Source organism: Astatotilapia calliptera, chromosome 15, assembly GCF_964374335.1.
Source record: "Astatotilapia calliptera chromosome 15, fAstCal68.1, whole genome shotgun sequence".
NCBI classification, from domain to species: Eukaryota; Metazoa; Chordata; class Actinopteri; order Cichliformes; family Cichlidae; genus Astatotilapia; species Astatotilapia calliptera.
In genome coordinates, this window is record NC_137436.1 from 41065296 (window position 1) to 41092973 (window position 27678).

The following is a 27678-nucleotide window of genomic DNA, read 5'->3' on the forward strand; positions in this document are numbered from 1 at the left end:
TTCAGACGAAAACGCCGTTTTCAAATCTATCCGGGCTGGTGTGGACGCAGTCTGAGTTTAAGGCTTTGGTTCCAGTGCCAAGTAAGGTGTCTGTGGGACATGCTGAAAACATCAATAAATCACACCTACGACACATCTGTCTCACACACTGGTTGACCAGTTAATCAGAAACTCCAGTTAGCAGGAAACACCAGCGTCTGCTCTGGATATGGTTCACTGAAAGGTCAGTCACAGAGAAGCTGGTCAGTCATTATATTTCACTCTGTAATCGGGGATGTCAGAGTAAGAACAAGAGAACAAAGAGATGATTCTCATGCTTCCTCGGTTATTTTCCCAAATCTGCTACAATCAACTGGCGAAAACACTAAAAGTCAGCTTTGCTACGAGCTGCCAACACTTCGCCGAGTCACCAGCATACTGGAGGTCATTGCTCTAAGCAGAGATGCCACTAACTCCAGTTCTCCCAGCAAAGACACAAACAAGTTACGAAGCCGCCACAGAGACATCATCTCTCCAGCACATCCTGGTCTGCCCTGATGTCTCTTTCCATTTGGACATGGCAGAAACATATCACCTTGTTTCCATCAGTAAAAATAGTAACATCGATCAATAAGTAAAATCAAAGGTTTAATTCAACTCCTCGTTTTGGAGCAGCAACTTAAAGCTGTGGCCTCAGATTTGGGTGCTAATTCTCGTCCCCACTGTATCAAACTATATCAACTATAAACCACCCCAGTGTGACGTTAAGGTCACTGCTCACATAACCCAGAGGGAGCACATCATTCACAAGCCTGGAAATTCTGTCCATAAAAGTTAGAACTGGTGACAAAGACCAGGCCTGCGGGAGCTCAGCTCCCACTGGAAACAAGTTCATGTAACAACGGAATTTCATATTAATGGCTGTATAAATTTTAACATGTGGCTGCACTCGCCAATCACTTAAGATTAATAAATATCAAACTCTCTGTATTTAGAAACTGAACCTGACTCACAGGTGGGACCTGCAGCCCTCGCTTAGACATCTGAGAGATGTCTAAGATAAGTGTCTACGGATTCCCTCAGCAAAAGAAATATCTATTTAAAAATGATTCGTTCAACATCATGTTGTCACACTGAAATGTCAGCTTTCATTTTTACAATTCTTGTCCTTCAGCCACCTGAGCAGCCCTTTGTACTGGATGTCTCTGAGCTCTTGTACTATTGCAACATGTAACAATCATCATTACAAGTAAAATAACTCACCTGGAGGATTCAACGTTGTATGTTTCTAATATGGTTCAAGCATATTGCCAAATATAGTGAATGAGGGAAACAGCATTGCAAACTTCCTCCTCCAGGATGTAGACAGAACCACACCTCTCTGAAACAGTTTCAACAGAAACTCGCATGTCACTGCAGGACCGCTGTATTTAAGTGGGTAAACTCAAGCTATTTGTATATTAATAAACTGGCAACTAAATATATTTGTGCACACACGGTCTACTGGCATGGATAGCTTGTCTGCATGATGCACCAGTACACATGCTCTACTGCAAAGATTGTCATTGTGTTGATTTTTGCTTTGTGTTTCCTTTCGTTACTTTTCCCGTTGTATGTTCTACAATAAAAAAACAAAACCAAAAGATAAAGCAACACAACACTGTGGCGCTTGTAGCCCATGAGAGCCATAGCAGCAAGACTGGGACAAATAGTTCTTATAGAAATGACAGTTAAATCAATCAATCAGCTGCACAGCATTCAGCGCAGCTAAAACAATGGGCTGCAGCTGAAACAGGGTTAATATGTCTTTGCTTAACAAGCAGGCAGGAAACAGTGGGGTCCTCGGCCGCATCAAACAGGAAGCTACAGTGATATATGATAAATGTAATGCCAGTAGAATTAACCTACATTATGACAGTACTTGAGATAGACTGATTTATCCAGGCCAGCCTGTGCAATTATAAGTAATTCTCTCCACAGGTGAACCTGCTATTTTAGAGTCTTCCACGAAACACAGTAGCTTGTTTGTTACTGCGTTTCTTGTGGCGTCCACGGATTCCACAAGACTACAGAAATGCATTCATGACAAGTACAGCACAACTCCATTTTTCCACCTTCACCGCACATCAACATCAAACGTGAGCTCCAATAGAACAGCGAGCTCATGCAACCACCGTATGCCCCAGCACACATTAAAATCAGACTGGGAGAGAGAGGAGTGGTCACAGTGTAGCTTCCTTTGAATTTCCTCATTTCTTGAATGATAAAGCGAAACATGAATCCCCATCAGCATCTCTATCCATGCAGATGCACACGGTACTCTGTCAAAACTGCTCGACAGCTGAAAACTTTCTCTTTTGGAGGAAAAGAAACCTCACAAAGCTCTGATTGTTTCCATCAGTTTGACTGAAAAACCCTCTTCCACTGTTTACTGTAAAAGTTGAACAATTACAGAAAGTCTCACAGAAACAATTCAGAGAAAGTTTGGAGACAATTTCAAACATCTTTGACGCATCATTAAGTGTGCTGTGACAGGAAGGCAGGGAGGAGGCTAAGTGCTGGATTTCTAGTGTTTCTGGAGCAGCATTACTACTGTCTGCCAATAGCACTGTAGAGACAGTTGCAACACTTTCATGTGCACTCAGCCGTCTCACAAATCACAACACGCCCATTCTGCAGCAACTCACACCTCAGCTTACCAATCACACTGAGACCTCTTAAGCTCTAGTGTATCTGATTTGTTTACTTTTCAATATTTAAGCATATCTGTGATAGAAGGTCGAAACAAGAAACTTTTTTATTCAAAATCAAATATCAATTATATCACCAATGACATATCTGGAAGCCCCACTGTGCACCTCACAGCTCCTGTTTTACTCTTTTGTGGGGTTTCCACAGCCCCCCTATGCCTGTGTAGATCTTCTTGAGCAGCAGTTTTGTTGTGATGAATGGTGACATGTCCAGGATATAGCCTGTCTCCTGCTCAAAGTCAAATAGGACTGGCCTCAGCTGCCCCACATCCCAGGATTAGATAACCATTTAAGAAAATTATGGATGTGTTGGATGGATCCATCCATTTTGTTGCTGCAAAATAATGCGATGAGTATGTGTCGATTAATGAAAGGCACACAGCCGGGTCCATGGTGACATGAAAAGCACACAGGAACTTGAAGAAGTTTTACAATAACCATCACAAGCAGGGTTTATCATCCAGAGTCTGAGTCCATTTGCATAGTTCTGAGAGTACACAGTAGGACAATGAGAGTTTCACCAATGCAAAGTGCTCATAATACACTGGGTTAGCAATAAAATGCATTTAAATGAGATCTATGACTTAAAAATAGAGTGTTTTTTAAAAATAAATTGTACTACTGAAGGATACAAAGCCCTGTTTGTATGTGTGTTTGGTCGTCTGACACCACGTATGTTTAACGAAAGAAAGAGACTTTTTGTTCATTGACGTATGAACACAGAAACATGTGTGTGGCTGAGTGATGAATTACCGAGCAGTTGACAGAAGTATACTAGTGTCCGTACAAGCTCCATTTCAGCTTAAGATAGAAAGAAGACGAAACAAGAAAAACAGATCTCAAGAAAAGAGCCAATGAAAAATGTCAGATTTAAAGAGTTTGCACTCTGTGTTTGCTGTCGACTGTCTGTGAAGAGACTGCATTTCCTATCCAGCAGAGCCGCCTAAAAGAGTCTTTACATTATTTATGTGCAGCCTTCTACAATCTAGAATAGCTCATAGCTGAGAAAAACTCTCAGAAATTTGAAACTTTATTCTTGAAAATGATACAGTGACAACAAATCAGAAAAACATAACCTCTCAGGAATCCAGCTTCTCGAAGATTAGAAGAGAACTTTGTAGTGCCTCCTCATGCAGCAGCTGTCAACATAAGCACAGGTGAGTCTTCATGCCAGTGTCCAAAAAATGACTGAGCTAACAAGCTTTCCATGCAAGGAACACTAGCGTGTTGCTATTTTTTGACTGACATAACACTCTGCACACCCTGACCACTTGATTTCATTTATTACTACATGTCTCATTTTGACAGTTATGCTTCATATGATTTCATTAAGGTTTCTCGTTTTTTCCCGTTTAAAATAATCTATTAATCTGGTTATTTTGTGCAACAGAAAAATACGTGTGCTTGCATCTGAGGTTGTGCTCACATTCATTACCTAAAGAGAATTCTCTGCTTAATCTGGAGCATTGCTAAGCTGTTCTGGGTCACTCACACTACCCTCTCTAAAGCCACAACACTCCTCTCCGGTCCTCGTCAGTGACCAGTAGTTGCAAACCAGCTTGTAAATGCAGGGAACTCTTCATCAGGGCAGAGCCTGATTTTTCTCTCATGGCCGGGAGTAACCGCCAAAAACAAAAAAAGACAAAAGACAGCAAATATGGGACTTGGATTAATCATGTGGGCACAAACATCACTCCAGATGAATTATTATGTTCTTCTGAATCTGTTTGCTAACAAGTGCAGGATAGTACAGCTTGTTGTAACTCAGGTAAGGGAATTCGAAAGAAATTCATCTTTATGCTGATGACAGCGTCTGGATATGTTGCTCTGCAGAGTTTCTCACTTGTCTGTTTTCTTTTGCCTCACACATGTAGCTAAGGTAAGTCTGTTTAATACCAATAGCAGGGCCTCGGGGGGTTAAAGAAAACATCTGATTTATAAAGCAACACAAAAACAAGCTAAGACATCCCAAAGAATTCAGTGCGATTGTATAACAGCAGAGAGATGATTCACTGTTGTTGAGTGATGCTAAATTCTAGACGACCATTAGTAGAAATATTTGTTTTACAGGGAGTGCCTGGAGGGCTGCATTACTTTCATATTTCTAATTCATTGTGAGCACTGCAGCAGCGCTGAGGTAGGCTATGGTACCAGGCAGACCTTCTGCACACAGCTGGGCTGAATGCGTTTCCCCAAATCTGACCGATAACAACACCGGGGTCAGAAAAAAAGCTGAACCAAAGGATTGCAGATACAGAGCCGAGAGATATGGATTTCATGGAAAAGCAAGAAATATAAAGCACAAAAGGTCAAAAAAAAGGGCTATGATGAGGAAGAACCTTTCTGATTGAACCAGGATGGGTAAGGTGTGATTGTTTTTCTTTGCACACGTTAAAACAGAAACACTGGAGCCTTAAATAAAGGTAGCAATGCTGAAGTTAATGTAATGCACTGTGTGGGGTGCCTAGATGATGCAGGTGAGAATAATTAGTCCCACTCAAATCTAGCTAGGCAACAGTGCCTGATGATTATTAATGGGTACATGTGGTTATGTACTTGTGTTTTAGAAGGAACAAAGCGAAATGACACAAATGGACTTTAAAGATGCTCGCCATCTATCTTGGCACCTTCACTATGGAACAGCACGCTCAGTTAAATGGCTTAAATTTAATTTGAAAGCCTGTTTTTTAACCTGGTTGATGTTGAAGATATTTTGTTGAGGCATACTCAGCAGATCCTGTGTTTACTTTTTCATTAAATGTAAAATTTAATGCATCCTTTATAATTAACATGTGGGTCAGCACTGCAGAGGTCTTCGTCCAGTGAGGGGTGGGAAGCCCGTCAGTCACTATCTCTGGTTCTCTTACAAGGTCACTTTCCTCTTCAGCTAGTGTGCAGGTCTTTGTCTTACTGTGTAAAAAGCTCTGAGATGATGGTTCATAAATAAAAGAGTTATTGACATGTTTTGACTCCCCGAGAGCCATTGGATCGCTTTCCTTCAGCAACAACAACAGCAAGTCTTGCTATGGTGCTGGTTGAGGAATTAACTGCATTTTTGCCCCGGACTACTTATACGTACCTTTTGGCGGTTTGTATAACAGATTATGCAGATAGTAGTGTACTAGTGTAACACAATGTCTGGCTTCACTGTGGAGATGGTGCATACTGGATACACTATTGGTAGCCATTCAGTAAAAAGGACTGGATGTTACAGTCCCTGATAATGCATTGCTTTAAATGGAGAAATGTTGAGGGATGGCTGTTACGAGGAAAGGCAGCCCAGACACTTTACCAGTTTGGGACACATCGTCAGCAGTGGACCTGTGTCGGGTGTTTCAGCCATTATCACTAGACACCCTCATCCAAGGAGGCCCTGCCAGGGTTGATCAGGGCCTGGAGTGTGTCCTTTCCCCAGATTTTCTCTTTTCCACACTCTCCCAATTCATCCAGCGACCCTGTTTGGCCAGCGCCACGGCTCTGGCATGTCTGGCTGTTTCCTCCTGTCGTCGCACCTCCTCCACCACCATTTTTCAACGTTCAGTTACAGATGCCTGTTGCCACTGATGTTACTGCGCCAAGACCAAATCCTCCTCTTCCCTGTTGGACGTGACCCACCACACCACAATGCCGAAGAGCAGATTTCGCCTGTAGCACAAATGTGGCTGTGGTCCACTTCCTCCTTTGGGTAATAACCCAAACTGGAAGCACCAGAGCTTCAGTTTTCCTGGGAGTGCAGTGTTGTTAATCCGCTTGAGGTCATCAGCCAAGTTCTGCCTTAGTTGTTCTAGTTGCCATGTATCATGGAGGTCTGCATTATACCACCGTCCCAGGCTCTTTATGGGCTTCTGTAATACTGTTGGAATTGGTTCTCCACTCATATAGAATTGCTCGGCTGTCAGCTTTCCTTTTACGATGGAGATGTTGCAAGATTTACTTGGCTTAAACTCCATCCTTGCCCATTGTTTTCCAGGAGCTTCTGTAGGAATCGCCTAGTACATGGTTTTGTTGTTGTAATGATGGTCATGTCGTCCATGTAGGCCCTAATGGGAGGAAGACGAAGGCCACTCTTGAGTCACCTCCCACTACCCACCAGGATGCCCTCAGGACCAACTCCATTGCCATGATAAATGCCAGAGCAGAAATCTCCAATTTCCAGGTGCTCCCAGGCTGTGGCGGTATTCTCAGCTGTCACACAAAACTGTAAATCCTGAAAGTACGTCTTGACCAGTCCTGTGATGTGGTTTGGTACGCTGAAATAGTTGAAGGCCATCCACAACATCTCGTGCGGAACTGACCCAAAGGTGTTGGCAAGGTGTAAAAAAACCACCCTTTGTTCTTTCTTGGCAGTTTGAATCTGGTGCCAGATGATGCTGGCATGCTCCAGACATCCCGAGAAGCTCCGCATGCCGGCCTTCTGCACGATGTGTCAATACAGGGTGGGCCATTTATATGGATACACCGTAATAACATGGGAATGGTTGGTGATATTCAAGTCCTGTTTGTGGCACATTAGTATATGTGAGGGGGCAAACTCCTCAAGATGGGTGGTGACCATGGTGACCGTTTAGAAGTCGGCCATCTTGGATACAACTTTTGTTTTTTCAATAGGAAGAGGGCCATGTGACACATCAAACTTATTGGTAATGTCACAAGAAAAACAATGGTGTGCTTGCTTTCAACGTAACTTTATTCTTTCATGAGTTATTTACAAGTTTATCTTTGTTCACAGCCATCGACATGTCGAAGAGGTTAACACGTGAGGAGCGGATCGAAATTGTGTTGATATCTGGTGAACGCAGTAACCGGGTCATTGCAGCAGATTTCAATGCAACCTGCCGAGTCAAACCACCGGTTATAACTCGGCAGGTGTTGAGCAGTCGAAGACAGTTTCACGACTGTGCTGGTCAGCCAGGTAAGGTCACGTTCATGACTGCAGAGCATGTGTGAACACACCTTAACTCACTGGACTCTTGAATGTTTTTGGTTTCTACTTATCAGCGTCCTGAGCATCACACTGTACACATTTATTGAAAATGTTGATTGGATTGGATCAAGCTGTCACTCAGTGTGTTGACAGTCCAGTTAATTTAACAGCGCGCCATCACTCAAAGCTGCTACGACTCCCACATTTACATAAAACCAGGTTATTTTTTCATTGATTATGTTTACTTGTAAAGGCGTCACGTAGGACAGCTCATAACAGTAACCCATTTAAAATATGCGAGGTTCCTTAAACAACACGTGAACCTTTAACACAACTTTGACTCTCTTACAAAACTTGAAGTTTTAAAGTTATATTGGTGAGTGATCAAATCCTTTGTTTCCACTGCATAAAGCACGTGTTGCTTGGACACCACAAAAACACAAAACACATGACTTACAACCACGTTTGATAACCTGTTTCGCTTGTTATGAACTAATGACATGAGCGCTGATATGAACAGCACATATGGGAGTTATGGAAATATGATTAATTTTGCTCAGGTGTATTGGATTTTTTGAAGCAACCCCAGTGGATCCACAGACCACACTGAGACCAGCACTCCTGGTGAGATCTGACAGAGAAGGTCACGACTTGCTGTACAGGAATGAGGGTGCTCCTCAATCACAATGTGAGCCAGTGGTTTACTGGCAGCCTCATATTCCCCAGACAGGCAGCCACATACAGGGCCATGTATCCCCTTCATCAGGAAGAGAGGAGTGGCATCTATCACCATCAGGCCTGTCAGGGGGAGAGCAGCAGGGTGGCACAGAGTCAGCCTGCCACAGCTATAGGGACCAGTAACCACACACGATCACACTACATCCCGTCATGTTCTTAAAGTGGCCGTATGGCATTCTAGACATGAGTGCACAACATCATATGTTCATTCATAATTAGAAAAAAGGGAAAATTAAACAGCTCAGCTGTATTAAATCTATTGCAGCTCTATGAAATGGGTTTTTAAGGTTTTTGATATATTTGTAATAGTAAGTCTTAGCTCCAGGAGCTCAGCTTTCAGAAGCCCACAGTGAAAATATGAAAATAAGTTTGCTGCTTAGAGTTCACATCTGCCGAACCCATCGAAGAGGACGGCTGTGTGACAAAAGGAAGAGAGACTGCAACCAGATTTTCTCATGTTTGTAGGCTGCTATAGGTAGCATTTAAAGAAAATATAAGAAGAATGTACATTAATAATTTTGATCAATAGGTGGATCCTAACATATAAAAAGCTAGCAAAAAACTTTCATTATTGTTTGCAAGTAACAACAAGAACAATGGAAATAACTGAGCTCTGCACTGACAGCAGGATAGACCTGACAATGTAGAAAAGTATGCTGGAAGGCATGATAGCAGGGCCCACTACCTGCAACCTTCTAACCTCAAAGGGAATCTAATCCAATTTTAATGCACTTCTAATACTTTCACCAGCAGAGCCAACAGACGCAGGATTCCTTAAAGGCTTACTTTGTGATAAAGAAACAATCCCCTTTCTCCAGGAGAGCTGGAAGTGTCACACAACCAGATGGAGAAAAAACAACAAAAAAGACAAACTCGTTCATTTTATTCATGTGGGGAAGTGAAGATGTCAAGAAAATATCAAGCAAAAATAAATGTGCTGATTAGAAATCTTTCATGGCTTCTCCTGTGAAGAACAAAAGCAAGAGATTTTAGGAAAGCTCTCGAAAAAGCCTCAAGCTTCAATACTTGATTAGACGTTGTTTAAAGTGATGATACAAAAACCATAATGTCACAAATAGAAAGGCGGTGAGCAGTGAATTGTTTGGGCTCAAAGTTTCCTGTCTGTGGTTTGGATGAAGGTGAATTCAAAATGAAGTTTGAAGTAACTTAATAAAGAGAAACCAAATAAAAGTTCAGGGGCAGTCTAGACTTCCTAAATCTCTTTAGGACCCCTCCTGCCACTGGCCGGGCAGACAAAGTCAAATTAAGACAAAAAGTCTTTAAATGAACTTTACGACTGAGTTTTTGATCTGGGGAGGGGGCAACAGCAGTACTATCATTAATCATAGGTTGGCTGTATTAATGTCAACTAAATCAAGTTACAACATTTTATTAATCAGCCTTGAAGAATACCCCCCCCCCCCCTTTCACTCATCTAACTCTGTATTACAGGGGCACCACATCTGGCTTATGGCCCAAGTTCTCACTTCAGCTGGGGACATTCCTAGAACACCTTCATTAGGGCATCCATCAGCCACCGCAAATAGCATTTCCCCCCCAATGTGGAAGAGCAGGAGATCTGATCTTAGCCTTCAGAGGAAGCTCAATTCCATGAGACAGAAAGAGTAGTGCTGGTAAAATCACTGGTACAGTCACCCACAATAAGTCTGACTTATTTCTAGCAAGTGGACCAAGCTCTGTCTGTGGTTGTACAGGACTTACCAAAATAAACTGTATCATTAGGTCCAGTAGCCCATACTCCCAAACCACCGCGCACATGGCCCCACTGATTAAATCCATGAGGGATTTAATCACATGTGGTCTCCACGTACATTTCTGCAAACTGGCTGTGAAAACTTATATACTCACATATATACTCACAGGTGACATTGAGAAGGTAAAAAGCTAGTTCAGTGTTTTATAGCCTGTAAGAAAAGCACATTGTTCATCCTGAGCGACTGATGGGCAGAATCTCCTTTCCAGGAAGCAAATTTAAAATTCACAAATGCAACAAATGAAATGGTCTTAACACAACAAAAATAATAATACTTTAGTTTCCAGCTGCCCTTCTCTCTAGGACTGCACACGTTCAGATGGACAAGAATAGACTAATTGACCCATTCAGAAAGATCTGAATGTGCCGTGGTAATGAAACACCACGACAGATCAGAATTACTGCTTCTCCGTTCATTATGTCGTCCTGTCATGTCCCTTTGAACACAAGCACCAGCTAATACGATCTAATCCTGCAGTAAATCCCACCTGCGTGAAGATTAGAGTTTTCACTTTTCAGTGAAGCTCCTACAGCATGGCATGTACTCCTGTTCATAGCAGTAAGTAAAGTTGTTTTGCTTGGTCACAGAACCACCGGAGGTCTTTGGCACAAAGTCTTTTCTTAGTTTATTTAAGAGAAGATCGTGATTAAAGTTCTGAAATGTGGATTTGTCACATTTCCAGTTTCATTTTGCTCCTTCATCCTGCAGTGTGTAAGGGAACAAAGTACAAAAACCCTGCTTTGGTACTGACATTAGAATATAACCATCTAAATTACTGCTGCTTTGATGCTTCCATTGTATCCATCAAGTTATCATAACCGAAAGAAGAGAAGGAAAGGCCGAATCAACCACTAGAGAGAAAAAGAGGGAACAAATGGAGAGTGGCTGCTGAATGGTTTTATTGTGCACTGCTGATAAGCTCATCTCCACAGCCTATAAAAGTGTTCGGCTATTATGTTGCAGACTAAACCCCCTCACCTTAGTTTGCCATTAAAAGCTTTCCTTTACTGTCTCTGAGTCGGGCCTTTCTCAGCTTCAAGTCTAAAGTCCGCGGAGGTAACAGCTGCAGTCAGTCAGGACATGCAGGTGGTAGTGTTGGCTCATCCTGAGCTTCCAACACCAGAAGTTGAAGTCACCAAATGTTAGTGTACCTTGAGTCCCTTTAACACCATTCTTATCAAGTACCCACAGTACTCATATGTAACCATCTAATCTAAAAATGAAGCCATTTACTTCAGATGAATTATGGATCAGAGACATCGAGGTGATTTTCTCTGCCCATCAGGTCAGTCTGAGATTTTAAAACCTCAACCAAGTTAAAATTTTTACTCCTGCATGAATCTCAGAGTAAAAGGGTGTAAACCATGTTGTTGTTTCTTTATTTTTGTGCGTTGGTTTTGCTGCCCATCTATTTTCTACTTCTTATCTCTGATCAGAGATGCCCAGATATCTTTCCCACCTACTCTAGAAACGACAGCATCTCTCCAGCATGCCTTGGGTCTTCTGCCGGTTGGACATACCTAAAACTTCTCACCTAGAAGGCATCGGTCAGGTATCATATCAGATGCCCAAACCATCTCATCTAGCTCCTTTTGATATGCAGGAGAGGTAATTTACTCTGAGCCCCACACATATATTTCTAAGGCTAAGTCCTGACACTTTGTACCTAAAATCCCTTTTCTTTGAGTCACTACCCACAGCTTAAGGTCACTGCTGAGGGTAGAACACAGATCAACCCTTAAATCGAGGGTTTCACCTTCACACTAACACAGACCTGAAAGCCGTTTGTCAATCTCCTGGTCCAGTTTCACTCGTTAACAACACTCTACGGCTTGAACTTTTCTACTTTGGGCAACGACTAATCCAAAGAACCAAAGCCTTAGATTTAGAAGTAACAATTTCCATAGCGCAAGCTGGAGGTCACCACAAAGCCAGGTTTGTTTTTTATTTTGCAGCTTACATTGTACGCTCCTGTTTTGTTGTTATTTTCTACAAGCTGTATAAAAAGCTATATAGATAATGTATGAAGTAATCCAGGCTGATAGATGGTTAAATAATATTACACAGAAGTAACATATGTGGTGTGTTAGCATAATAAATGTCTGTCTCGGTGCAGCTGTGTGAGGCTTGTCCAGCTGTGGGCTGTCTACAGATCACGGTTACTTTGTTTGTTTTTGTTGTGAGTTTCTAAGTGATGGACATAGCAACTATAGAAACGTACATATAGTATTGCTACTTGAACCTCGTGAATTCACCTGTGTTATCCTCATGTGCATCAACCATTTCATTTCACATCTAACCGAGTTGGAGTTACTTACATGCAACCTCGCTTGGAGAAATGCTGCACAGCCATTGTGGTGTATTTATTCACATAAGACGTACGCGTTGACGTAAGCCTACCGTTAAAACCCAACCTACAGTATCAGCTCTCATCCCTCTCCCCAGCGAGCAGTCCCACCGTGCTCCACTACAGACACTGATTAGTCCACCTCATCCCTCTGGAGACTGTGAGATCCTATACAGGCTATTTGTCGACAGGGTTATTCACTTACTGATGGCCCAGACAGCTGGCAGGAAGAAAGACTGTCTGTCAGCTGGCAGCCGCAGCACACAGATGAGAAGCAACCTTCAGAGAGCTTGGAGACATTAATGCAGTGAGATGAAACGCTGCACTCATCAGTTACCAATCACTTCAATCTTCTCATTAATCTACACGTCTCATCCCAACATCCTAATCAATTATAGTGACAAACAGTCACCTCTACTCACTGATGTGTTTTTGCTGTAATTATACAACATGATCAAAACAGATTAAACATGCAGTATAGTTTTGTAAATACTAATCGCCAAGTATTTTATCTATTTTGAAAATAACTAATGAAACTGAAGTTTCTGCACAAAACCCCCACAGCCTATATGATGATATTTCTTCCTTATTGCCATGAAAGTTTGGATGTCGTGGAGTGCAGCTACATAAAAATTAATTAAGAAGAAGATTTATGGAGCTCTGAAACTCAAGAATACTCAATGAAATCTGCACCCTTGATTCACACATGGGAAGCAATTTCCCTCGAGCAGAATATAATGCAAAATAAAATTCTGAAAAACAAGGCAGTTGGAGTGAAGGAGACAAATTACCACGTTTTAGCAACTGACCGTATTTAACTGACCGTATATAACTGACTGGGCATCACTTAGTGCATTTTGAAGCCTCAAATTTTGTGTTTTGGCCACTGATTTTTTTTCTATTTAGCAAAGACTCATCATGTTTGAATAAGAAGGGTGAATTTCTACGTTACTGGTTATTTGGTTAGCAAGCTGCAACCATAAACTGCACAGGTACAATGCACAGCATGCACTCTTGCCAACTAGTGCTGAAATCACACTAGAATTTACTTCCTAAAAACTGGGGCGCAGAATTCTTCTCCCCACAGCAGGATATAACAGTTTGTCTGTCAGCAGGGTCCAAAGTTCAATGTCCAAATTCTGTGTGATGATGGAAACCAATAACGGCTTTAGCTGATTTAATTTTGGTGGAAACTGGGTCAAAGTCAGCGTCACATTAAATGTGAAAAGCTGTAAGACCTTTATATTACCCATAATGTTTTATGAATTGTCTTCAAATTCCACGATATAGTAGCCCCTCGGGGACACGAGCAGCTACGTTGGCTAAGCATTTGACCTTGGCCTTCATTATCAGCACCCGAGATCAATCAAAATCAAGAAAACGTATATTATAATATATCATATGAAAGGGCATGGAGAGAGATGTGCAGCACACTTTATTTTCTCAATACAACATCACAATGATGCCATAAAAATTCAAAATCATGCACTACAATAATATATGTTTAAAGTTCTACAGCCAAAGATTTCAGACAATTTTGCTTCCGTCATTGGGGTAAACATAACATAACATAACACACCTTTTTAGTCTGTAGTGCTTCAAGGTCAGAGGTGAAATCAGCGCGTTCTTATAAAAGCAGGCTGACGTCAGCATGTTGGAATAAAACCTCATAAAACATCAAAGTTTTAATATAGGCCTTGTCCTTCAGGGGATTTGCACTCTGTGAGTGCTCTTGTTTTTCAGATCATATCATTTAAAATGTCATAAAAAGCAACAACACTGCAAACATAGTAAAGAAGTCAAGTTTATTTGCTCATATTAGCTGAGCCTCCCAGGCAAGAACAGGCTCTGGCTGCCGTGTGGCAGCACATCTGTAGTTCATGTTCCTAACTTTACTCTCTTTGGATTTTGCTAAGAATGAAAGTAAACTAACAAAAATTCACTGTACAGGTTTTATGAAGGGAGAAATCAGTCATAGAGGCTAAAAGCATGTTTTGTACAAGCCTGCAGTGACATTTAATTCTGCTAAAAATTTGGACATTTTAACATGCAAGTATTTGGTGAACGTCTTTGGGGATTGATTCAATGTTGAAGCGTCAAGTATCCATCAATGTCACAGCATTTTTTGCAGATAGAGAGATCTATCTATGGATATATAACAATAGCTTCTCTTTGTGCTTGTTCATGTTTGCTTTGTGATCATAGCTCATGTGTATTCTGATTAGAATAGGGATTTGTGTTGCTCTGCATGTTTGTAACATATAGGTTTATATGGTTGATGGTAATTATGAGACAATGTGTTTAAGGGTTATTTTGTGGAGAAATGTGAAAGCATGAAGGCGATGGTGGTAACTGTCAAAGCAGAGCCAATAATAACCCAATGAGAATCGATATGGAATCAAATTGATAAGTGATATCAATAATGGGATAAGAATTGCTAAATTCTTTTTCATTTCCATCCCGAGGGACAGGAAGTGACATCCTTTATATCCATAAATCTCTTTTTTTCCTAAAAAATGATCCTGCTGGTATGAGATGGTCACCAACAAATTGTAAGAACACGTCATTCTAAAAAGATTGTGGAAGAACAAACAGTACAACATCAGTCAGTTTCCTGTGTTTCTTGAAGATGGAAAGAGATGGCTTGGGTGAATAATTTATGTCCATCTAAAAGCCATCTCTCAGCCAATTACTGCCAGAGCAGCCTATTTTCCTCAAGGGCCAGCGTGCTGTGGACCCTAAATCTCTACAGTCCTTAGCAAAACCATTGTAACACTTTGACGACACACGGAAACAGAGGTGAGCTATAGGCAGCGAGGCCTGTGATCCCATTTTAAACATGTTAATGACAGTTTGAAAGTGTCTGGTTTATCATGTGCCATCACTTGGACTGTGGTTTTTCTGACATTAAACAAACCGTTTGTGCCACACTATAAAGTGAAGACGTAGCACTGTCTTCACTTACCCACAACGGGCTATTTGTCTCATTTCCACCTCCATATTTTCATTTGTGGACTCAACTAGTACCTTTGCATGATTAACAGCCTAATTTATAACAGCTGAAGCTAAAAGCTGCCTAATTATCTCCTGCAACTGAGTTCACATGTAAAGGAAAATTAATGACATTTAAAAGGTAAATGCACCGTAATGCCAAGCTAGCAAAGCACAGTGACACAATTAGAGCATCAAGTTCAAAAAGCAATCAAAGAAAATAGTCTAATTCAGATTGCAGGGCTAAGAAGGAATTTATAACTCTAATGTGCATCCATCCTGAAAGTGATTTGGCCGTCGAGCGCTGTTTTGTAGTTAAGAGTTGGCCACTAGCAAATATTCAGAACTCTCACTGACCAAATGAAGCTCTGATGTATTTAACCCTTTCACTCACATTGGCAGTCACTTAGTTAAAAGTTTAATTTAGGACTACCCAAATCTACCAAAATCCGAATTGAATTCAAATTAATTTTATTTGTTTAGCTTCAAATCACAACAACAGTCGCCTCAAGGCGCTTTATTTGTAAGGTAGACCCTGCAGCGGGGTAGGACTAACGTTCCCTACCCCTGCCCTACAGTAAATCCCAACAATCATATGACTCCCTATGAGCCAGTGCTTTGGCGACAGTGGGAAGGAAAAACGGCCTTTTAACAGGAAGTAACCTCCAGCAGGACCAGGCACAGGGAGGGGCGGGGCCAACTGTCGCAACCAGTTGGGCTGAGAGAAGGAAGACAGGATAAAGACATGCTGTGGAAGAGAGACAGAGGTTAATAACAAGTGTGATTCAGTGGAGAGAGGTCTGTTAATACATAGTGAGAAGAAGAAACACCCACTGCATCATGGGAATCCCCGGCAGCCTACGTCTATTGCAGCATAACTAAGGGAGGATTCAGGGTCACCTGGTCCAGCCCTAACTATATGCTTTAGCAAAAAGGAAAGTTTGAAGCCTGATCTTGAAAGTAGAGATAGTGTCTGTCTCCTGAATCCAAACTGGAAGCTGGTTCCACAGAAGAGGGGCCTGAAAACTGAAGGCTCTGCCTCCCATTCTACTTTTAAATACTCTAGGAACAACAAGGAAGTTTGCAGTTTTGAATTCAATTCTGGATTTAACAGGGAATTTTTCCAGTAGTTATTTTGCCCTTTGTCACTTTGTGGCACTGAATATAAGTGACTTTCTGTGGGATCGGTTTGAAAGATTGCTGCTAATCATTTGCTTTGTTGATGCCCCTCAAATTCACTGACATGCTGCAGGACAGAATATTATTTAATTACAGATAATCTCTCCTTCAAGGCTGCCTTCTTGTACCCCTCTGGACTACCTTGCGGGTCCTGAATTGTCTGAGGGCACTTATAGGAAGAATAATACTGCAATACTATATAACATACTATCTACCACAGATTGCAGAGGCAGCTCCAGGAAATCATCTAAAAATAGCAGCCAGGCTAGAACAGATCCAGAATGAGCCAGCTTTGAATGAGAGATGTGCCACATGTGCTTGTGATCACAGTCTGCACGGAGAGCATCATTACCTTCTGAATACTTGCTGTTCTGATCTGTTGGTAATCTTTAAGCTCAGCTGCTAAATTTTTATTTGTGAGCTCAGTACAGTAGCTTCCATCCTTCACAGCTCAAAATCATCCTAATTTATCTTATACTGAGTCTCGGTGGGACGCCTCACTTCTTCCTCCATCAGAAACTAGCTGTTTTAGCTCCTCCAACTTTAAGGCCAGCTATCCTTTAAAGCAACTGTCTTTTGATTGACCCTTCCCAAACAAGTGGTTTGAACACCAGGCAAATGGGAAATCTGTGCTCACAAGCAGAGCTAACTGCCTAAGAGATATAATCTTTCTATAACATCATCCAGATCCAAGAGCAGACATTAGACATTAACCAAACATAGAGGACGCCACTTTACAGAACAAACTAAGCATACTGCCATCCTGCCACCATCTGCATTATCTCCATTTCACCAACACTCAGTGCTGACAAGCTGTTGTTAAAAATGAAATGAAATAAACCGAAATGAAAGGCATTGTGTGTTCACTGTGATAGGATGGTATTACTGTTTGAAAGGCTAAAATCAAAATGTTCCACTGGTAGAAAAGCTGCTGATTACATTTTGCAGTAGGCCTTTTAATTACAGCTCCCTATTTTATGCAATTATGGACTAATTAGGAAGCAACAACACAGTATATTATTGCAAATTACAAGTCAGAGGAGACACCAACACTCTAAGGAGAAAAGTAAACAGTTGTTTTGTTTTTTGTCACTAAATACTATTGTTGACCTAAAACGTCTACTCTAGGCTTCGTGGCTGTAGAACATTTGACGTGTGACGCACAGCACCACCAAGGCAGGAGCTGTGCCTCCACACCATGCTCCCCCGTGCCAAAGGTCACAGACAAACTGCAGCTTTTAAGGCGACGCTTCCTGGCAGAACAGCTGCTCACGTCCGCCTCCATAAACACTGTTAAATATGAATGCTGACGAGCCAGCGCGTCCCCAGGCTGCGTGGCTGCTTCCACTCCCGGTGGCCAAACGGTGTGGGCCGACAGAGACCTGTGCAGTGAAGAGTAGCTGGGTGTGATTCAGGACAGTAATGTTTCCCCCTCATTCCTGTTTACCTGAACATGATTTTGGTCCATGCACGCCAAATAAACAAACATTTTTAACACCTTCTTATAAAAAAAAATCACTCGGTTTGTTTAGGATTAAAAACAAAATACATAATTTGAGTAAAAATGTAAGTGTTGCCACTTCTTTCAAAGTTCAAAGCATATGTGAAACACATTCGTTTCTAAGTTGTGTTTAATGTAACAAAAAAGCATCAAGGAGTGAAAAAAACAACAAGCTATGTTTTTATGAAATTATGCCTCTGCATGTTGATCATCCAACCAGAGCTCGTGCACTCCAAAGCTGAGACTGACTCCTCGTTCACGTAATCATTAACAAAACTTGTTAATCTCCCTCAATGTCAGCTTAACCAAACTAGAACTAGCCTTTGATATTTTGAAGCACAAAAGAGAGCTTGTACTGTATGTCCTTCAGCCACTGCCTGCCCTGTTTTGTGAAAGACAAGTTGAACTTTGACTACCGATGCCTGTGGGCACGAGCTTTGAATTGCACAATTAAAACAGACAAAATAACACTGAATAACTTGGAAAACTGACCCCAGATAATTAACTCAAAATAGCTTTTTGAACCCTACTTGGTAAACAAAAAGCTACTCATGTTGAACTATTATTAAGTACAAAGTAAATTGCAGCATAAACACTAAAACGTAAGCGCCTGAAATTGCACTTACTCACGTGCCTAATTCAGTCTCAAAGGGCTAGTTCATTTGAATGTTTCATAAATAAAAAAATTAATTCAGTCTCATCCATTTTTAGAACACTGTGACATCCACATCCAGGTCAAATTCAATACCTGCCGGCACAAAAATTTGCCTGTGCCCAGCAGCATCAGTGAGTCACCCATCATTCCTCTCTGCATCAGCCATCAGCACACTCATGGATCTGTAGGCAGACGGCTGATGACAAATATCCCCCTTCGTGTATAAATGATGACATATATTCAAAGAATCGCAGCCATCCCCGGTTCTCCACTTTATTGTCCCGTTCAGCCCGGCTTAGTGAAATGAAGGAAAAGGGTGGTTGTCTTAGGCCATAACTCCTGTCATAACAGCCAGTCAGGTGAGCTGCCGGCTGCATTCAGCAGGCGTGTGCAGACTCATCCTTTTGCTACTGACTTCACACAGACGCGGTTGTGAATGTTTTCAGTGGCTGCTGGAGGCCTACAGGCTGCACTGTGATAACTCCACTGACTGCTTCAACGATGTGACAGCAGAGGAGGCTGTAAAAACAGTCGCATTCATCATTCATTGCTATTGGAGCTTGGTCACACCAGCATTTACAGAAGCACAATTTTCAACCCCCCTGCCAGACGAGACTGTGATACTGGGTGATTCAGTGAAAGTATTTTTGCACGGCAACTACAGTAAGTTTGAAGATGGTGGAAAAACAGCTGTTTTAACAAGCGAACTACATAAACAGGGTTAAGGCTGGGAAAATTAAACCTAATACAATTACACCTCAATGAGATCAATGATATGACCTCCACATCTAAAATGTAAGCAGCAGCCAGCAGTTTATGGTGCATCATAAAGACTGGGACAGTTTCAGTGTGGACTGGTAGGAATAACAGACAGTGGTCAAGTGGTACGTAATGATGAAGTTCAACAACCGACGATATATGTCTATGTATCTGAGCAGAACATGCACAGTATAACAGGTGGGTGTGGCTACTGTGACATCACCCACCTGTGTCTGAAGTCCCGTCACCTCGAGGTGAGCATTCCCAGCAGGCCATCTGGGCTGCAACGAACAAATGAAAGGTGGCGCTGACTAACATCTTGTGATTGATGCACTGTTAGCCAATAAGCATGTGGTTTCATAGTGCAGATCCTTCTTTTGAAACATGGTATCACCAAGATTTTAAGAATAGACATTTTTTTCTATATGTCCTGAAACAAGAGTCCATAAGCTTGGCAGGAAAGGATTTACAGAGGAGAAGCTATGAAACACTTCCCATGCACCTTCCCAGCCTGGAAGTCTTTCTGCAACCACAGTTATCACCATCGGGTGGCCGTCAGAATCCAGCTTTAAGGCACTTCTAACCCTGGCTTAATCTTTCTGACCCAGGAGCTCCGTCCATGTTTTCTTACCATCGATGGTAGCCGACCCAAGTGAAGCAATCGAATGGGTGACGCTTTACAGCCTCTAAACAAAGAGACAGCTATGGGTAAGATTTATCTGACAAAAGTATTAAAGTTACAGACAAAACTTGGCTCTGGTCTTCGTTCTGCTCCATCTCAGCCTATCCCTCCTCTCCTTCTATCACATCCAGCCTTCCTGTCCTTTTTCACAACATCCAGAACCTCCTCTGTGGTATTCCTCTTTTAATTCTGACTGACAGCTCCATATTCAAAATCCTTTCTCCAATATATTCACTATCCCTCCTCTGCACATGTGTGAGCCATCTCAGCCTTGCCTCTCTAACTTTGTCTCCAAACTGAGCCGCCTCTGTGAAATGCTCCTGGACCCTCCCAACAAGAATCTTACATCTTTAACTCTGCTGCCTGTTTATTTAAATTAAGTCAAATACACCCACTAGGTCTCAGATTAAAATGGTAGCCTACACCTTCTTAGTTTAATCTAAGGAGCTTGGAAAAAAGTCATCGTAATCTTAGTTTAATCAAAATAAAAATTAAAATGTTAAAAGAGTCGCACATGAGCTCGTGTGCTCAACAATTTACTGAACAGCTGATTAGCAGCCACTTTGGATACAGGAATGTAAAAAGCAGGCTCAAATACTGTTTACATTAGCGGATTACATCAGTCAATTACAGTATTCACTCAACAAAGCAAATTTGCCCAGACTTCAAATCGACACATCTCTACGGCAGAGACCTGCCATTGTTCTACTTTTGAGGGGAAATGTGTGAAGATTTAATTTGGCAAAATACAGACTGACTCAAGACTGTTTTTTCTCTTTTTTGTCACAGCTGATTGACGTAAGACTAAAAAGAACAAGGGTTCGGCGGCTCCTTTAAAGAAGGAGCTCATTATGAACCCGATAGGCTTTACCAAACCCAGAACAATCCCTTTAAAGATTTCCTTTACATCTGAATCTGAGAGTCTCCTTGATGAGCAACAGACGCTGCCGGGAGTCTGTAACTGGCCTCTAAAGGACGCCTAGACCCATAACCGACTGCTCGACAGTGAAAGAATTCCTTCAGGCTGCCATAATGACAGAAACCTCAAAGCAGAATATTTGCATCTCTTATTTATAACCAGTTTGGGATCATTTCCCATTGCAAGTCATACATTTCTCGAATATTTTCTCTTTACATCCCAAAAATTAACTAAGCAACAAATTATATTTAAATTGTTGCTCCACAAAAGCAAAAGCGAGAGAGATTAAGTCCCACACAGGCCCTGCTATAGATGAAACCCTAAATAACTGAGGCGGGAAAATGAAATGATAATAAATTCTGCCTATTTTGATGTGAGCCTCAGAAGCCTGTGGTAGAGGGAAGGGACTTAAAGTCCTTCATCAAAGACGCAAAGAGTGCAGCGAAATAGTTCAATACATGCTGTTAACTGTAACTGGTATAAGGTTTCAGATCAAGCTCACACAGGTGAACGGACATGTGTGCATGCATATCGTTTCGTTGGCATCTTTAGTTGTTGTTTCATGTTTGACCAACATCTCCCGGAGCTCCAAATGAAGGATTCATCACAAAGACAAGAGCACACAGAGCTTTGACACTAATCAATTAATACAACCTCACACAATAACCCTGCTAACAAGCTCAAAAGCGGAGCACAAGCTACACAAAAGTAGGATTAGTTCTATTAGCACAGGAATCTCAGAGGCAATTAACCTGCCGCAAGCAAAGCCCCGTCTCAGATTCCAGCGTGAGGCACCAAACGGCAGAGCGGGAGGAGGATGATAGTGAGGCCAAGTGACGAAGGACGAGGGGTGGGGGTGCGTTTGGAAAGCTCACCATGCCGGGGTAGAAAGAAAAAGGCGATTGGTTGTAGAAAGCAGTGATGAGATAGTGACCTATACCAACGACTACCACTGAACATACAAGCCAGAATAGACGACAGAAATGGAAGTTTACTTTTCCTCTGCTGCACCTTTCATTTCCCACGATTTCTGCTTTTCTCTCAACACCGCTGCCACTGGGAGAATGACCACAACTCACAAAGCCAACACACAAAGTTCTCATTCACACTTTTAAGAGCCTCACTGATGTTCCAGGAAACAGTATAAGGCTGCGTCCTCACAAATAATGTGCTAAGGAACAGCATAGGAAGGAATAATAAAGGGAGGTGGGGGGAGGGCATGTACCCAAAGCTGGACGTGGAGTACACTTACTCAAATAATTTACTGAAGAACTTTATGTAACATGATTCAAGTGAAAACTGTCAAAGGGTCCAAAACAGAACAAACCCAGGATCATGGCAGTGATGTCATCTTATCCTGCGATACTTTAAACGTAAATATGATGCTTTATATTCACTGTGACTTAGTGTAGTACAACTCTGCATAATAACTGTTTTCCTCAAGTATCTTTTAATTATTTAAGGAGTCTTTCACTTAAATACTTGACATTCAGTCAAGAGTTTATATATTCCTTTTTTTGTTTCACACTGTGTTTACTTCTGATAAATATTCTAATTTCTTAAACCCTTGAAACATGAGAGATTATCTAGATCTTTGAACAAAGGAGCAAAATGTTTCTCACATAACAGAAGTGTTTAGTTTAATGTTAAGTATTGAAAATTAACAATTATTTTGGAGCAGATTAGGATGTTTAGTTTAAAAAAAAGAGTTGCATTAATATGTAGCACAGCTAGTCTTAAGCAAATCATGGTCTCGTTAAACTAACGACAGGGGCTGCATAAGACGCTGGGATTAGCGCCTGGGACGGTGTGGTGGAAAGTCAAAATATGAAATTTCAGCATTCCCTAAAGGTCGGTCGGCTCTCTGGTGGATATTAGACAACCTGTTGGTAGGGATTTGTTCATGTCACTCCAGGGAAGCTGCCTTATTTCTCACCTTGTTTGATGTTTTTTTTCTTAATAAGATGCATGAAAATGAAGAAAACATGTTGCAACTGTTCAGAAACTAAATAATTCATAAGCAAAATGATGGCTAAGCTTTATTTATTTTTTTATTTCATATAAAGTAAGCTGAACAATGAAAATCCACCTCGTCACCGTATTAGTAGTGACATATATACACCTACGTGGGTCGTCTGAATCACTAATAATAATAATGGATACTTTATTGATCCCCATGGGGAAATTACTTGTTTTTCTCTGCATTTGACCCATTCACTCAGTGAAGCAGTGGGCAGCCCACTAAGCAGGCGCCCGGGGAGCAGTGTGTAGGGACGGTACCTTGCTCAGGGGTACCTCAGGGTAGCCGTTAAGTGGATTCGAACCGCCGACCTTCCGATCATGGGGCAACCACTTTACCTACTGAGCTATCCCTGCCCCAAGCGTACACATCGTGGTGGTGATGGCGTCTTTTGGAGCAATTTCAATGCAATTTTCTGGTAATTTTAATTAAATAATTAATTAATTAACAGACAAAGAAAAAGCAGTCTATGCATTATTTTTGGTAAGTGACAGTCTGTTATTTTATTTGCATGGTACATAGCACTGAGTATTTGAAAAAGCTATGTTTAGATTTGTCCACTAAAAACCAAGAAAAGTCTATTTAAAAAATGCAAACACTAAAGAAAATACTGAGCAGCTGACTGAATAAAGTCAAATATGAGAAGCAATATAATTATGAGGAAAACATTTTCTGTGTCAGGTGCAAGGTGTGTGAGCTGCTGTGAGCTTGTAAGGTACAACTTCAAATATCAAGTCTATCAAAATAAAACGGATTCAACATGAATATAAAACATGGAAAGGTCTGCTTTGTTGGCTTTACATGAATACAGTTTGGACAGGGTAAGCCTAACAGACATGAATCCTTAGTCTCAGACTTTTGGATATCAAAACTGGCAAAAATGAGTTTGTCGTGACTCATTTTTAATGTTTTTTTTACCACTCAGGTCTTGGAACTGGTTTACCTGCAATGCCTTCTTAAATCTCTTGGATGCAACGTGAATCTGTGGATTGTTAATTTTCTCTAAGAAACTTTGACTTTGTGTGAGAAATTACTTAGAAACTACTAAATAAGCCGAATCTTAAATTCATTATTGGAAGGCTTTAATGATGTGTTACTCGTGGAGTGAAACAAGAAGGAAGAATTCATCAAACAGCAGTAAACAGACCTCTTTAGGTCTCTGCACTAAATCACAGCCCAATCTTAAGTTTCACTTCTGCAGGCAAAGTGAAGTCTTCGATATAGACTCTCTGTTTGTTCATTCTTCCCTCTTTGTCCTCCTTCTTTGCCATTTGTGTGAGTGTGCACAAGTGTGTGTACGAGCGCAGACCCTTGTGTGAGATAAACTCATCAGGGTCTTTTGTTGTTAAGTGCAATCCATGAATGCTACAATTCAGCCAGTGAGAAGATGATGTTCCAAAAGACTCTAAATAGATATCTGAGAGGCACTTTTGAAGTTATAATGACGAAAAGAAGTCTCCAAAGACACGAGAGCAGGTGGCCTCGTTCAGCATTAAAACTTCACAACTTGCTGAACAGCAAGTGCTTACCTGCATTAGGCTCCATGGAGAAAACAAAGAGTATCCTGGGCTGAATTAGTGTTGGCAGTCTTCAGCGATGTGCCTCAGAAGTGACAGAACAATTCCCCTACAAAGCCCATAAAGGATTTCTCCTCCAAGCTGCTGGAGCAATGAGCCCGGGGGAGGTGTGCAGCCACTGAGGTCAGCCACAGGTAGAGGCTTCAGCGCGCTGCAGCAGCGTGATTGATCTGATCGCAGATTACCTCCTTGTGGCTGGTAGCGCGGGTTCAGAGCTGTGGATCTCTCCTGGGAGGGAGAGCTAGTGAACAGCCTGCAGCTCTGTGCGCAGAACTAGTCAGCCAGCAGCCTGTGTGTGGAGCATGATGTCACAGGTGTTAGGTTTCAGGGGAGGTTTGTGGAGGCCGAGAGGCGGGCTCTGTTCTGCTGGGAAGCTGTGCTTTGGGTTTAACCCAAGGAAGGTGAGACAGGCTCCTCCCTCTTACTTTACCTGTTGTTAGCGGAGAAGAGCAACAGAAAACAGAGCTCCAATCTGCAAACCCCATTTCTGATATACTTGTATCATAATACAACAATATGCTAAATCACATTATGTAATGTCATTGCAAGGACAGTTAAATTAAACTTCAGCAACACTATCAGTAGATATAATGTCTCATTCCATTCTTAAAATATTCAGATATGTCAAATATCTTCTGTTCAGCCAACTCTGATACTATGAAACTTTGAATCATATGTATACAAAAGAAGCTGTTGTAAAAATTAGTTTGAGAAATCATATTGGAAACACAGATTTTTGGGTTCAGGTCTTCCTCGTTTTGTTGTTGCTACTTTGTTGTGTTTGCTGACTGAGCTTGTGTGATCACACCTTGCAGTCTTTTGGGGTTTTTCTTGTTTGCTGTATTCTGCATTTCTCTCCTCTCCTTCATACAAAAAGCAAAAACTTTTGTGATTATATTTCATCAGCTCATTGTGCTGCACAGCCAGAGCAGCAGCTGGTCCTGGGAACATTTTTACTCATTACATATTCCCATTTCAGATCTTTGGGGTTTTGCTACATCGTTTCACTTTTGTTTCTGACTAAAACATTTCTCCATGACTTTCAGAAAAAAGTCTTTATTTGCTGCAGGGTCTGTAGTCTTTGGTCACAGTGATCACTTGTCAGAAACTTATAAGGGAATAAACTGAGCTTTTAAATAAATCTGTAAGTGAGCATCCAGTGACTTTGACTCCTTTTCACAAAATAAAACAGGTTGTTTTGCACTCGCTTATCAAACAAAGCTTTATATCAATCAGAAACCACCAACTATGAGTCATCTAACACTTCTCTGAAAATATTTCTATAAATGCCCAAATAAGCTTCCAAACTTTTGTTAGTGAACACATTGGACATCAAATACACACTGAGGCGATCGCTGAATGAAAATTAATTTAAAAAAAGTTTTTGTCTTCCAAATAACTCCACGCTCCACGGCTGTGGAGCGTGTGAGCAGCTTCAAGTTCCTGGGAGTCCACATCTCCGAGGATCTCACCTGGACGACCAGCTGCTCCAAGCTGGTCAAGAAGGCTCACCAGCGCCTCTTCTTCTTGAGGACTCTGAGGAAGAACCACCTGTCCTTAGACATCCTGGTGAACTTCTATCGTTGCACCATCGAGAGCATCCTGACCAACTGTATAACAGTCTGGTACGGGAACTGCTCTGCCTCGGACCGGAAGGCGTTGCAGAGGGTCGTGAAAACTGCCCAGCGCATCGCCGGAGCACCACTTCCTGCCATAAAAGACATCTACAGGAAGCGGTGTCTGAAAAGGGCTGGGAAAATCATCAAAGACCCCAGTCACCCATCACATGGACTCTTCACCCTCCTGCCCTCTGGGAGGCGCTACAGGAGCCTCCGGACTAAGACCACCAGGTACCGGAACAGCTTCTTCCCCACAGCTGTCAGACTCCTGAACTCTGCCTCCTGACATCTGACCCACGTTAAACTCATGGACTGAACATACACACACACACACAATGGACAACTGTACCCTCAAACACACAATAATAACATGGACTGAACCACCACTCACAACCACCAGCACTTTATATAGCCTCTGTAGAAACTATCTACACCCTCACTTATCTTAACTGCACTACTGTATAGCTCTGTGTAAATAATCATTCTGTACATACGATAATTTTTAACCCTACAACTGTTTACAACTTGCATAGTTCCCATTTCTGTATAGCTGTATATCCCAGATTCTGTAAAGTTATTTATTTCATATTTATATCCTGTTCATAGCCTGTACATAGCTTGTACTCACTACAGCCTGTACATACTTATAGTTATAGAATATTCACAACATACTTCATACCGTGTACATTATAACATACCATAATAGACCCATTTCTGTAATATACTCACATATCTATATTATTGCTAATATATATTGTAATATATCTATATCACTAAAGCACTTCTGGATGGATGCAAACTGCATTTCGTTGCCCTGTACCTGTGCATGTGCAATGACAATAAAGTTGAATTCTATTCTATTCTATTCAATAATCATCCAACAAAATTTTCTTCAAACTGCTTCATTATTTCTCGAGTCTCATGTAAACAAAGAAAACGAGCACAGTCCTCCCTCTGCAGTTATACACAGAAACCTGTTTAGCTGACAGCTCAGGTCAATGAACGTGTGAAACCCTGAGAAATCCAAAGTAACTGCAGTCAATACAAATCTTATGTAGGTCCATAGTGTGGTAAGACTTGGCCTAAGCGGCTAAAGAAGGGCAGGAGACTGATGCTGTAGCGAGTGATTTATTCAGCATTTTTGTGACCAAACAATATTTACAAAAATAAATAAGAAACTCAACTCCATAGTTAACTCGGTTCAAATAAACACAACTGAACTTAGATCAACAGAAGTTACAGTCACATGCACACAGCTACACT

The 27678-nt window shown here is 41.5% G+C and overlaps 1 protein-coding gene across 4 annotated transcripts in view; it reads right to left on the reverse strand.

Annotated features, from left to right (window-relative positions):
- ptprfa (protein tyrosine phosphatase receptor type Fa) overlaps positions 1 to 25116 on the reverse strand; it is a 259648-nt gene extending 234532 nt beyond the window's left edge. For 2 of the 4 annotated variants that reach the window (XM_080289757.1, XM_080289754.1), the window contains exon 1: positions 24749 to 25116. The gene's annotated coding sequence lies outside the window, so the exon portion shown is untranslated. The remainder of the gene's footprint in view (positions 1 to 24748) is intronic. The other 2 variants (XM_080289756.1, XM_080289755.1) reach the window with 1 other exon arrangement.
- Positions 25117 to 27678: the final 2562 nt, after the last annotated feature.